Raw genomic sequence first — 12,670 nt, 5'->3', positions numbered from 1 at the left:
AGAGTTGTCACAATGTCACTTCTGCCACGTTGTATTGGTTAGAGGAGCAAAAGGCCCACCCAGGTTCAAGGGGAGGGGAAAGAGAGCCCCCTCTCAGTGGGGGAGGGACAAGGTGACCTTTCAGAAGGGCATTAGATGGGCGATATTGCTGTGGCCATCTTTGGAAAACTTGCAGCCTGGGCATGGTTGCAGGAGTCCTAAGGTATTTAGCTAGGAAGGGGTCTTCAGGGAGGCACATACTTCTCTGCAGACTCCTTTTTAGGAGAATTCATCTTCATAAATTGTTAGAGTTTGAAGGGCCCTTGAAACCACTTGCTAGCAGGGACTTGTTTTAAATTACAGAGCAGAGGGAAGCAGAGCTGGAACCAAACCTCCCAAACACTGGCCTCCTGGCTCCCAGGCTGGGCAAGCAGCTGTGGGGACTGTTAGCAGTAATACAAAGATCTGGTGGAGAGGTGGGTGTGGCGGGAGAGCAGAGCCCTGGGTGGTGTCCACTGGAGACCCAACGTCTTAGAGTCTGGGTGAGCCCCTTGCTGTGCTGGCTGGTTCTCGCAGGAGCACATGGGCCTCGCTGGGCAGGGCTGTGCAGATGGATCTGGGGCGCTTTGTGAGGATGCTGGAAGTTACTCATTTACATCAAGACTCTGAGTCAGGATGAAGGATGTCACTCTGCTATAGGCTCAAATGCCCAGGTTGAGACTTAGAGACCCTTAAGTTTAAATAAAAGCCAACACCCATGGCTGAGAGTGTCATATGGCAATTCCATTCATTCATATCCACTTACACATTTCTGATCAGACTTTGCTCTACGTGCAAAATGCTTTGTAAAGCCTTTAATGGCCTTCAAAATGTGATAAAATTAACAAATATTTTGCACGCACTCCCTTTGGACTTAGAGACACAAGTATTAGTTTTGTGTGTGATATCTGCATTTGAAACTAAGAGCCCAAGTAAATGTTGATCTATACTTGGTTTGTAAATAGGACCTTACTAAATGATTTTTAAAAATCTTTCCCTATTCTTGGAATTGCTCAAGTTTTGCGTATTTGTACACACGTACATTCATGGAATTCCCGACAGTGGTGAGAATGGAAACAAACATGCCGTGCCCTCTGTACGTCAGTGCTTCCTGCCTCTGTATTCCCACTGATGTGGACATTGCCAGGTGAGCTTGGTGGTCAGCAGTAGCCTCGGACTAGCCATGGGTAAACCAAAATGCATTTGATTTGGAGAACGCAAACAGCCCTGATCACCTCTGAGGTCATCTCGGTGGCTTGTGGCCCAGTTTGGGCAGCCAGAGAGGAGACCTGCCAAAGCGACGTGCAGGGTGTGTGTGACTGGATTTTGTATCTGCGTAGTGGAGTGAATGCAATCAGCCGGGAGAAATTCCCTTATGCTGGTGTCAAGTGGCATATGATGCAAATGTACAGACACATGGGCAGAGGGTATGATCACTGTTGCCTGATCTGCTGCCCCTTGTCTCTGCCCAAGCAGATGCCCCCTCCCCAGGAAGCCTCTTGCCCTTGAGCCAGGACTTTCCTCTCCAAATGTCCCAGTGCACATTAGTGCAGGAGAGCGGGCACATTCTGCCTGTCATTTGTGGATTTCTCTGGTCTTTCCTTCCAGGTTTTAAGTACCTTAGTGTTGTTGAACACAAGTTCATGTGCCCAACACACAGTGAAGCCAAACAAACCAAAACATTGGAGTTTGGAGGGGAGAAAGGTTTATTGCAAGGGCCATACAAGGAGAACGGGGTGGCTCATGCTCAGAAGACCTGAACTCCCCGATGGGTTTCAGGGAAACTTTTTTTTTTTTTTTTTTTTTTTGTGGTACGCGGGCCTCTCACTGTTGTGGCCTCTCCCATTGCGGAGCACAGGCTCCGGACGCGCAGGCTAAGCGGCCATGGCTCATGGGCCCAGCTGCTCCGCGGCATGTGGGATCCTCCTGGACCGGGGCACGAACCCGTGTCCCCTGCATCGGCAGGCGGACTCTCAACCACTGCGCCACCAGGGAAGCCCAGGGAAACATTTTTAAAGGCGAGGTGAGGGAAGGGAGTCACAGGGTGTGTGATCAGCTCCTGCACAGTTCTCTCTTTGGTTGTTGGTGAGGTAACAGGACAGTGTCATAGGGGTTAACATTATCAATCCTCAAGCTCTAGTAGGTCTGGGGACCATGTGCTCATGGTCATTAAGTAGTTAACTTCTTCCATTTGGTGGGGGTTTTAGCAACTGTAAAACAACTCAGGAAATGTGCATTAGATACAGTTCTCTAGGTACTTCAGGGAGAAACTAGAGATTCTGTGACTGCCGTATGACTGACTTACTGTTTTAAATTGTTACCAGTTCTTCTGGCCCAACTGCTACTTTTGTCACTACCTGTTCACATCCTTTCAATCATTAATTCTTGAACCAGGCTTCTGTGACCCTGAGGAGGCCTGGGAGACTACAGCTTTTCTACAAACAAGAGGCAGGCAGAGGACATGGCAGGAGGGGTCAGTTGCAGGAAGGCCCCATAGGTTACATTAGGAGCAGGAATCCATAGTAATAACAGCCTCTACTTATGATCTCCCCCACACACCTACCATTTTATAGATGCACATACTGAGTTTGTTCTGGCCGCCATAACAGGACACTACACTACACACTGGGTGGCTTCAACAACAGAAGTGTATTTCTTACAGTTCTGGAGGCTGGAAGTCCAAGATCAAGGTGTCGGCAGGTTGGGTTTCCTCTGAGGCCTTTCTCCTTGGCTTGTGGACAGCTGCCTTCTCTCTGTGTCCTCATATGGCTTTTTCTTTGTGTGTTCGAATCCCTGATGTCTGTGTGTCCTGATCACTTCCTGTAAGGACACCATTCAGATTGCCTCAGGGCTTACCCCAATGGCCTCACTTTAACTTAATTACCTCTGTAAAAACCGTGTCTCAGGGCCTCCCTGGTGGCGCAGTGGTTGAGAGTCCGCCTGCCGATGCAGGGGATACGGGTTCGTGCCCCGGTCTGGGAGGATCCCATATGCCGCGGAGCGGCTGGGCCCGTGGGCCATGGCCGCTGGGCCTGCGCGTCCGGAGCCTGTGCTCCGCAGCGGGAGAGGCCACAACAGTGAGAGGCCCGCATACCGCAAAAAAAAAAACAAAAACAAAAAACCGTGTCTCCAAATACAGTCACATTGGGAGGTACTGGGGGTTAGGAATGACTTTGGGGGGGGATATAGTTCAGCCCCGAACCAATCCTAGAAGTTAACTATTATCATCCCTGTTTCAAGGCTGGGGAAACTGAGGCTCAGGGAATTAAAGTAACGTGCCCCAGGTCACACCGGTAGTCAGTGGCAGGACTGGGATTCACAGTCTAAACCCTTCTTTCCCCCCGACCCAGGACCCAGCACTCAGAAGACAGAGTAACTTATTCACTGAATGAATGAGCAGGGTGTGTGGGACAAGAATTTGTACCAGAAATTTGGCAGACATTCCCCAAAGTCCAGCATCCAAGGGTCGAGATCCTGCATCTCTTTTGGCATATGATGGTCCTTAACTTCTCATACGTGCTATTCCAATCTGAACGTGGTGTGATTAGTGTGTGGGGAGGAATCACGTTTCAAAGTGTTAAATAGCCTTTCTGGGCCATTTAGCTACTGCCTCCTCTCAAAACACTAAAAGCAATTACATGGTAATTAAGAAAAATTACTTGACCAATTTTCATAGCAAAGTGGTTGACTTTGGTTTTCCCCCCACTAAATACTGAAGTCCAGAGAGAGACTCTCTTTATAGTTCTTTAAACTACCAGGACTTTCTGCTTATCTTCAGGAGGTCCCGTGGGCCTGGGGGGTGGGGGGAGAGAAGAAGGAGGAGATTTGCATATTTAAGGTGTGTGATCTGAGCCAACCCCCCTGCAGCTACAGCTAACTATATCCCACGTCTTTTTCATGGTTTCCTTTGAGAACTCAGAATCCAAATCCAGGAGCTGCCCTCTAGTAACCACAGGGCCCCCCACCTAGCCCTGCCCTGGGGGCCCCTATGGAGATAATGCCCTCGCTCCTGAGCAGCCCATGGGATATAAATACCAGAAGGCAGTCCTGAAAGCGGGCCTTATTTGCGCAGGCCCTTGCCTGCACGGCTGTTCCTGGCCCCGGGTGGGCTGGATTTTTCAGAGAGTGGGAGGCCCTGGGGCCCTTTTGTGCTCCAGTGACCAGGAGGTAGGTAAGGTGTGAAGAGGCGGGCAGTTATAAGGCTGCCAGAAATCAGTCCACCCAGGAAACAACACAGCCCCAGAGCTGCAGAAACCCAGGAACTGGAGGGGCGGGGCAGGGGAGGTGGCCAAGATATAGCCCAGACTCTGCGCATGGACCCCCAGGACCCGTGCTCCCTTTGCTTCCAGACTGGCCTCACTCCCACCCCTGTCACCGTTGACCTAATCACCAAACCTGAAGGTCGTCTGTCTGTCTCTATTTTCCTGCCCCTTGCAGCTCTTCAGGGTCCCATGAGGACACGCTTTCTGCCTTTTGGGTCCCTGCACCTCCTACTTTTACCTTGGCCTCTTGGGCGTGTCTTCCTTTCTCCTTTTCTTTTCCTCCTCCTGTAAAGCCACCCAGTCCTCAGCTTTGGGCACCCTGTGGCCTCTCCCTTTCTCTCCTGCGTTCAACTCTCACTTACCCAAAAAAGACCCCCAATTCTACATGTACTGCCGCCTGTTTTCTCTCTAGGTACCAGCCCGTGTTTCAAGCTCCTTGCTGGGTGTTTCCACTTGGATGTACTTCAGAATTGACTGACGTGTGTGAACGCGGCTCCTCTTCCTGCCTCTCCTATGTCTCTACTTTTCTAAGTGCCAGACTTCCCCTTTCCCGTGTTTTCTAGATCCCATTTGGTGTCCGAGTCCTGTCAAGTCTTCTTTTAAAATATTCCCTTATTGCCCTTTCTCCTATTCTTTTTTATTTATTTATTTTTGAGTTAGATCTATATTTATCAAACTGGAGGGATATCCATAATAAATTATTAAGCAGATATTTTAAAAAGCAAGCATCTGCCCTGGTCCAGGAAGATCCCACATGCCGCGGAGCGGCTGGGCCCTTGAGCCATGGCCGCTGAACCTGCGCGTCCGGAGCCTGTGCTCCGCAACGGGAGAGGCCACAACAGTGAGAGGCCTGCGTACCGCCAAAAAAAAAAAAAAGGAGGCATCATGTATAGTATGATCCTAAAGCAAAACTTCCATATGTGTACATATATTTGTATTTATATGAACATAGAAACAGTGTGGGAAAACGCATACTGTGCTTTTAAAAGAATTACCATAGTGGGATGAAAATAAACGGAAAAGGATTAACTTTTCTTTATGCATTTTTGGATTGTTTCATTTGTTGAAATGAAACAAATGTATAACTTCTGTTTATATTTTTTCTTTTTCATTATAGTTTATTACAAGGTATTGAATGTAGTTCCCTGTGCTATACAGTACAACCTTGTTGTTTATCTATTTTACAATAGTAGTTTGTATCTGCTAATCCCATACTCCGAATTTATCCCTTTCCCTCCCCCCTTTCCCCTTTGGTAAATGTAAGTTTGTTTTCTATGTCTGTACATCTGTTTCTGTTTTGTAAATAAGTTCATTTGTATCATTTTTTTAGATTCCACATATAAAGTGATAACATTGGATATTTGTCTGACTTACTTCACTTAGTATGATAGTCTCTAGGTCCATCCATGTTGCTGCAAATGGCATTATTTCATTCTTTTTTATGGCTGAGTAGTATTCCATTGTGTATGTATACCACATCTTCTTTATCCATTCATCTGTTGATGGACACTTAGGTTGCTTCCATGTCTTGGCTATTGTGAATCTCTCTCTCCTATTCTGATTCCTGCTCTGGTAGACCGTGTGATGTAGTGGAAAGAGCAGGAGATTTACAGACCGACACAGGGTTCAATTCTGACCATTTTCTGGTTGTGCAACTAAGGGCAAATCGCCAAATTGAAGCTTCCTATTCACTGTCCACAAAGTAGACACATGCAGAGGGGTGGACACCCGCTCACCACACTCAGCTCACTGACGTCAATATAGGGCAGGATTTCTCAGCCTTGGCACTATGGATACGTTGGGCTGGATAATTCTTTGCTGTGGGGCCATCCTGTGCAATATAGGATCCATTCAGCAGCATCTACTCACTAGACGACAGTAGCACCTGCCCACCGCTCGTTGTAATGACCAAAAATGTCTCCAGGCTCTGCCACATGTGCGCTGGGAAATTAAATCTCTTGAGACCATTCGTATGGAGTGATGCTGAGTCTTGGGTTGTGGGTCCCAGGTTTTCAGGTTTTAAGTTTACAGCCACCAGCCACATGTAGGAAGGGAACCAGCAAGGATAATATTGGAAGGCACGGATAGGTTTTGCTGTGGTTTAATATTTTACAAATGGTATTTCCTGTCACAGAGCTGAACTAAATGCCACATGTGTTTGTGATGAAATATTATGGGCTGCAGAACGTATGTTTTAATAATACATACAGTACACGCAGTGGACACCTCTCCTACGACTTAGGTTGAGAGTGTGCTCTGCAAGGGTTTTCCCTCCACTTAGGGTTTTGTGTTATCTGTTTCAAACTTTCAGTTTCCCCTTTAGAGGGAAAAATTCTAGAGGAATATTTTAAACACTTTCATAGCAAACCTTTAAGAAAATTCTTCATGGATGCATTTTGCACACTGGGCTATCCCTGACTTTGGCTTTGTTTCTGGGATATCTCAATATATCCCGGAATGCAAAGAGGGTATTACAGACTCCCAACCACACAAAATGAGAGGGGGGTTGTTTTTTTCAAATGCAGCTGCAGCCTGGTTCCACTATTGCAGTTGAGGAGTCAGGCATTGGGGAGAGTCAGAGAATTCCTTCTTTGGGGGGCAGTCAATGAAACCACACAGAAACTGACATGAAGACATTCTTTCTCTAGATTATGCAGCGTTGCTGTAGAGCAATAAAGTCACAGGCATAAAGGACTAAATTCAGCCCTCTTTAGAGGCGAGGGCGTTGCTCAGGGTCCAGATGTGTTCATGGAGCTTGAGTAGGAGTCAGCCCGACAGTGACAGTTTGGGCGGGGCTGAGAGCTAGAAGCTGCTGCTAGGTGTCGGTGGCGCTTCCCTGAGCTCTGCTGGATACCTCTTCAGCGTCAGTCCTCCCCCAGCACCTGGCAGAGACAGAGAAGCAAGAGCCTAGAGATCATCCTAGAGGGTGGGGGCCTCCACAGGTGACTCACTGAAGTGGGGAAAGAGTCTACAGCTGCAGACCACCTGGAATGCTGATTTAACAACCAAATGCCTCTAATCTGATTTTGTTGGACGATCTACGGGGAAAGGTAGAACTTCATACCTACACTTTATTTGCATGGTTTCTCCAGAGAAGCAAAGGAAAACTGCCAAGAACAGCAGAAGTAGACCCTGGAGAATAGAGGCGGGAGGGGGATGGTATGGGAGGAAGGACGGATGCAGGGAGTTATGCAGAGTTTGGGGACTTAGACAGTGTACAAAGATGGTCATCAGAAGAGAGGGTGGACCTAAATGTATGTGTTGGGCAGCAAGCCTGAATAATTGTTCATCACTAAGGGTGGGATGGCCAGTTGATGCAGTCGAAAAGGGATGGGAGGTAGGGCAGGCTGAGATGTGAAACCTGCTCTCAGAATTGACCCAAATTGCTCCTGAGTTGTTGTTCTTGAGAACAACTGTCTCAGAGTTTGTCTTACCCACAGCCTGATGTCCCAAGGCACACACTTGGTCTGGGCTTTGTGGAGAAACAGGCTCTTCTCAGGTGAGAACAGCATCCTTCAGTTTAGAGAGTTCCTGGCTCCGGGAAGTGGTGGCTCCTGCCCTGGAGCTTTCCCCTTAGTGAAAGGTGGCATGGTGACACCGGCAGGTCCTAGGATCTGTCGGTACCTCTGGGGTGGTGGATGCTGTCAGTCATGGACTTTGGGATCAGACGGACCAGGTCATAGTCCAGGTCTGCCTCTTACTGGCTGGGTGACTTTAGGCAAGTAGATAAACCTCTCTGAGCCTTATTTTCCTTTTCTAAAAAAATGATAATAATATCTAATTTTATATTATATCATATTACTATATCAACCCCACATAGGGTTGTAAGGATTAAATGCGATTATGCACATACAGTCCTCAGCAGACTGTGAGCACCTAGTACTTGATAAATGTTTGTTGTTGTGTTAGGTTAACACAACAACAAACTCTAAATTCAGTGATTCTTTGAACTGGGGAGGGCAGTATAGAGATTTACTTTATGGAAAACTGAAAAGACCGTTTAAAATTATTCAATCAAAAATTTATTGAGGTGCATATTTATGTCAGACATTTGCAGGCAATGTGGAAAATGCCCTAATGGATGAGACATGACCCCTCCTTCTGACTCTCAAAGAATATATGAATATTTCCTACAATAACTTGAAAACTTGTATCCAAAAATTCTTTTTGATGAGGTCATATTTCCATACCAGTGCTCCTTATTCATAAGGCTTATTGTAAATAATTTGCAATATTATTAATAATATTTAAGGTCTTTCTATTGGTGAAAGGTTTACTTTTTAAAATAATTTGAATAAATTTATGACCATCTCCATAATACTTTTATAAGAATTCCAGTATGATTTATTTTTATTTTTTTAATTGAAGTGTAATTGATTTACAATATTGTGGTAGTTTCAGGTGTATAGCAAAGTAATTCGTTTATACATATAAATGTATATATCTATATATATTTTGTCGATTCTTTCCCATTATGGTTTATTACAAAATATTGAATATAGTTCCCTGTGCTGTTCAGCAAATCCGTGTTGTTTATCTATTTTATATGTGTTAGTGTCCATCTGTTAATCCCATACTCCCAATTTATCCTTCCCCCACCCCTCCCCTTTGGTAACCATAAGTTTGTTTTCTATGTCTGTGAGTCTGTTTCTGTTTTGCAAATAAGTTCATTTGTACTACTTTCTTAGATATGTGGTATCATATAATATTTGTCTTTCTCCTGGTATGATTTCTTCCGTGGAAGAAGGGGGTCAGGTGCAGGAATTGTGTGTTAGTACAACCTTTCTCACGTTTGTCGTGACCTGGGGCCCTCCTTTGCTGACCCAACACTTAGAATGGTGGTGGTAATTAATTATTTTAGGGCTTCCCTAAATATTTTGAGAGGTTGTTAAATGCTTCTGAATGCCACTGTCACAGGTGTTGAGGTAAAAGGTTGAAAAACCACTGTCTGCCTACAACCTTGTTATTCCTAGTGTAAGCATGTGCACTGACTTTTAATTTGTTCTTAAGTTTACTGGACCCTGATGCCTCTTTGAAAATAGGCAGCTGAAAAGAATGTCTAACAGTCTTAAGGGAAAGCAAACATGCTCCCCTAGAAACCTTCAAACCTCAGAGATTGACTTCTAGAAATTTCCACCATAATACATTTTACTTTTCTCTCTGTGCCTCATTTGGAGTCTTGGTGTCTTGCCCTGTCTGTGAAGTTTGTCTGGAATTGTCTTCTAGGAGTTTCAGGATAATCCAGATTGACTGAAAACAGACCTCTGAAAGGATTAGGGTATGTAAGATAAGATAGAATCCACAGCTGAGGAGAAAGCCAGGGAGTAGAACCAGGGGAATCTTTGCTTCAGAGGAAGGCAGATGGGGACATGGTCCCAGGAGTCCTGGGTTCCCAGCTCTCCACTAACCGGATCCTGACTTTGGAGATGGCATTCCAATGCTCTCGTCACCTCTGGATTGTTGTAAAGTTTAAATGACATGTTGCCTTGAAAGGGCTCTGGAATGGTAGAATTCAGGGCCCTCTGGGAGGCATAGATTGAAATCCTATTCCATTTGCAATGTAGAAAAAAAATTACTGAGGTTAAATAGGTGTTATTTCTTGAATACTTTTGGATTCCAATGTCCTGAAGTAGATGGCGTGACGTTGCAGATGATTAAAAGAAGACACATTCTAGATCCCTTGACTCTGAGCTTTCTCATCCCTCCCTGAGACCCAGTGGGCCTTGGACAGACCAATGCTCTGGAGAGGATGTGGCCCCCCCTTTCCCTGCTTGGGGTGGGGATGGGTCAGGAGGGAAGGAAAGTGCTGGTTGGAATTGATTCTAGTTGTTGACTTCGGGAGAACTGCTTGGGGTTGGGGGTGCTTTGAGACTAAAATAGAAAGATGAGGTCATATAGAGAGGGAAGGGGCAAAAGAGGTAAGAGAGAAATGGAAATACATGTATAAAGGATTGATAAGGGCACAAGAGGGGTACAGAAGAGGAGAAAGAGGAACACAGTGGGAAGCAAACCTGTCCCTGACCACAGAACGCTGGAGTCTTAGCCGCTCACCTCAGAGCAACATCTAAGTGCTGCCTTTTCAACAAGGACAAAGGTTTGGGTTCCTATTGGGCACAATTCTGTTTGGTTGGATTAAACTTATGTTATATTTGCTGAGTGCCTCCCTGTGGAAGAGTCTTACACAGGGCAAAGGGTGCGCTTTGCATAGATTTTGCCTTCAAGGTAGATTTTTTTGCAAGGTGTGCTTTTAAAAGGTTCAAGGGTCACTTAAAAAGTAGTGAGATTGATTTCTTTATTTGGCTTATGGAAGTCACTTTTTTTCTCATAATAAGCAAAAACTCTGAAGAAACCAGTATCACTTCCAAATTTTGAAGCTCCCAATGGAAAATGGATGAAGTGAAATGTTTGGTGTAGATCAGAACAGAATTCAGTCTGAAGCTGAATTATTTCTTCTCTTGGTCTTCTCTTTTTCTTTCCTTTTTATAAACCCAACTAAAGCAAATATTTACACAATCTCTCACCCTATACGAAGAATTATTTTGGCTGAATTCCTTCTGAAGATGGTGGGATGGGATGGATCAAGAAATATTGTTGCTGATTTCCTGCCTCTGAGCCTCCTGGCTGTGTCCCATGGAAACACTGCTCTTCCTGCTTCGAAGGGAAAGTGCTTTATGGCAACTCTAAACCAAGGGCAGTGACAGTGAAATGCCCTCCAGAGAGAGCCAGCTGGCCTGGGCTGCTGCTCCACTGTGTGTTTTTGTGCCCTCAGGAATGTGTGGATTTAGCAAATGACAACACTGAGCGTGCCCAGTCCCCAGTGGAGCCCCAGGCCCTCTCTTTCTTTGTGTTGGCTCTTTTCCAAGCTTGAATGACAGCACTGGTTGAGCCTTCATTATCCACAAGGGGAGGTGAGCAAGCGGGTCAGAGGGAGGAAAACATGCCTTTCTCATGGGCTTTATTCCAACAGATTTTGAATTTTCACATCAGTAGATCTTATGGAGTTTTACTTTCTGTCAGTTAGGTTAAAAATCCCAGTGGTAACACAATTTCCGCTTTGGAAAAAAAAGTCAGTTGGATGTCAACCACAATAGAATTATTTTAGAGTTGGAAATGACCTCAGAGATTATTCTACTCTAATCAGTGAATGTCTGGAGGGGCTTAGCACACAGCTTGTAAGTGGCAGAACAGTGACCAGCATTCGGGTACCCAGCCCCTAGGTCAGTGCTGGGGCCTGTACAGCTCATTGCCTCTGATATCATTAGAATACTTCCAATAATATACGTTGTACTAGATCAGGATGAAGTGACCAGTGTTCAAAATCTGGTTCTTTCCTAGCCTAGGTATATACCCAAGAGAAATGATCACACTGAGACTTCTGCACAAATGCGCATAGCAGTATTATTCATAATGGCCAAAAAATAGAAGCAAACCAAATGTCCCTCAACCGATGAGTGGGTAAACAAAATGTGAGATATTCTCACGATGAAATATTACTCAGCCACAAAGAGGAATGCAGTTCTGATACATGCCACAACATGGATGAACATTGAAGACATCATGCTAAGTGAAGGAAGCCAGGCACAAAAGGCCATATGTTTTAGATTCTATTTAAATGAAATGTCCAGACTAAGCAAATTCATAGGAAAAGAAAGGAGATTGTCAGGGCCTGGGGGAGGAGGAAAATCGGAAGTGACTGCTAATAGGTACAAAGTTTATTTTTAAATTGATAAAAATGTTCTGGAATTAGATAGTAGTGATGGTTGCACAACTCTGAATATCACTGAATGAAACATTGGTGAATTGTCATTTTATATATGTGAATTTTTCAATTTATTTATTTATTTATTTAGGCTGCACTGGGTCTTAGTTGCAGCACTGGGGATCTTCATTGTGGCATGCAGGATCTTTAGTTGCGGCATGTGAACTCTTAGTTGCGGCATGCATGCAGGATCTAGTTCCCCGACCAGGGATTGAACCCGAGCCCCCTGCATTGGGAGCGTGGAGTCTTACCCATTGGACCACCAGGGAAGTCCCTATATATGTGAATTGTATATCAATAAACCTATTATAAAAAAAAAATCCTAGTTCTGCCTCTTACCAGTTGGGTGACTTTAGGTAATGACTCTAAATCCAAGTCATCTCAGCCATGAAATGGGAATAATGATATATACCTCCCAGGGTTGTTTTGATAAGTGAGATCATGAATTTGAAAATGCTTCTAAACTGTAAACCTTTGGGGCTGTCAATGGGTTATAAGTTCATTATAAATTGGGTTTTTATCTTCTCCTCCTGTATTTTCTATAGCACTAACAAGGTCTAACTACATAAAAGTCATTCAAATAAAGACTTTTTGAATTGATTCAAAAGCACTGCAATTAAAAAAAAATTTA

At 44.9% G+C, this 12,670-nt stretch overlaps 1 protein-coding gene across 2 annotated transcripts in view; it reads left to right on the top strand.

The window, feature by feature from the left end:
- Positions 1 to 12,670, top strand: part of STON1 (stonin 1) — a 58,121-nt gene that overhangs the window by 20,133 nt on the left and 25,318 nt on the right. Inside the window, exon 1 of one of the 2 annotated variants that reach the window (XM_081254546.1) lies at positions 5,565 to 7,330. The exons of the other annotated variant lie outside the window; for it this stretch is intronic. The gene's annotated coding sequence lies outside the window, so the exon portion shown is untranslated. Of the gene's footprint in view, positions 1 to 5,564; positions 7,331 to 12,670 lie in introns of those variants that run through there. 2 annotated transcript variants of the gene reach the window in all.

This window comes from Mesoplodon bidens (assembly GCF_964165515.1).
Source record: "Mesoplodon bidens genome assembly, chromosome: 14".
Taxonomy (NCBI): domain Eukaryota; kingdom Metazoa; phylum Chordata; class Mammalia; order Artiodactyla; family Ziphiidae; genus Mesoplodon; species Mesoplodon bidens.
The sequence above is the reverse complement of the archived record's forward strand: the minus strand, read 5'-3'. Positions and strand labels throughout refer to the sequence as shown.